Raw genomic sequence first — 1,719 nt, 5'->3', positions numbered from 1 at the left:
TCCCAGATCTCTTGTCCCATGGTCATAATTTTGAATTCCATCATGTAGTCAAAGACTAGGACACAATGGTCACTGGCCCCTAGAGGTATTTCATGCTCTAAATTCTCGATATCTTCTACGTTCTGGGTGAAAATCAGGTCTAATAGGCTCGGTGCATCTCCTCCTCTTTCCCTTGTGTCTTCCTTCACATGTTGTGTCAGGAAATTCCTGTCTATAACATCTACTAATTTTGCTCCCCACGTTTCATCCCCTCCATGGGGATTCCTTGATTCCCAATTTATCTCTCCATGATTTAGGTCCCCCATGATCAGCAGCTTCGCTCTCATTCTGTGGGCTAGTGTTGCTGCCTTCTGCAGTTCATCTATACATGCTTTGTTGTTGTCATCATACTCCTGCCTGGGTCTTCTACTGTTTGGTGGGGGATTGTAGATTACCATGATCACAATCTTCCTCCCATCTACTGTCAGAGTTCCATGTATGAAGCTTGTGCACTCATTGGTAACTCGATTTCCCAGGTCTTCAAACTTCCATTTCCGCTTTATTAGGAGTGCTACTCCCCCTCCCTGTCTCTGTGTCCTCTCTTTTCGTATCACCTGGTACCCTTCAGGAAAGATTGCATCTGAGATCATGTCATTAATTTTAGTTTCCACAATTGCAACTATGTCAGGATCTGCTTTACTCACTCTTTCTTTTATCTCTTCTGCTTTATTAGATACCCCATCAGCATTGGTGTACCAAACCTTGAGATTCTTCATGGAAACTCTTGTACCAGAGTTCTCCCTTTCTCTGGGGGTCTGGGGGGATCTGGGGGATGTCTGGGGGGTGACTGGGGGCAGAGGGGATCTGGGGGATCTGGGGGGTGTCTGGGGGATGACTGGGGGCGGGGAGGGTCCGGGGGATGTCCGGGGGGATCCAGGGGGTGTCTGGGGGGGTCCGGGGGGTGTATGGGGGGTGAAAGAGTTCAGGAGGGGTGCTTGGGGGGCTACTGGGGGCTGGGCTTCTAGGAAGGTAGGTAGGAGGGTCTGGGGTAGGGCCTGGGTAGGTAGGTCTGGAGTAGGAAGGGCATACTGGGTCTGAAGATTAGGGAGGGCATAGAGGGGTTGGGAGATGGCGTAAGGTTGGGAGACAGATAGAGGTTGAGAGGTTGGGAGGGGGATGGATAGAGGGGGTGGGGGGGACCTCCCACCTCCCTCGCAAGGGTGGGGGGTCACATGGAAGGAGAGGGGATGAGGAGGGGTGAGGGCAGGGCAGGCTTTGGGTGTTGAGGGGATGAGGTCTGGGTGGGTTCTTGGGGTTGAGGGGATGAGGTCTGGATGGGATTTGGGGGTTGAGGGGATGAGAGCTGGGTGGGTTTTGGGGGTTGAGGGGACGAGGGCTGGACGGGTTTTGGGGGTTGAGGTGATGAGGGGGTCCTTGGAATGTGGGATGAATTTGACTCCAGTGGGGTCAGAGGGGTCAAGGGATGTGCTGGGGAGATAAGCAGGGGCGGCTGATTTGGGAAAGGGGTGACCTGAGAAGCACTTGTGAGCTGGTTAGCATGGGGTGGATTAGCACTGGGGTGTGTAGCTGCGCTCAAATGGGAAGAGTCGTATTGTTGTTTGCTTGCTCTGTGGGCAATCTGTTCCTCCTTCGTCATGAATTTGTCAATAAATACGTTGTAGTAATTTTCGCTACCTCTGAGTAGGTGTTTGTGATGCAGTATGTAATCCACTGCCTCTT

Source organism: Procambarus clarkii, chromosome 27, assembly GCF_040958095.1.
Source record: "Procambarus clarkii isolate CNS0578487 chromosome 27, FALCON_Pclarkii_2.0, whole genome shotgun sequence".
NCBI lineage: Eukaryota > Metazoa > Arthropoda > Malacostraca > Decapoda > Cambaridae > Procambarus > Procambarus clarkii.
The sequence above is the reverse complement of the archived record's forward strand: the minus strand, read 5'-3'. Positions refer to the sequence as shown.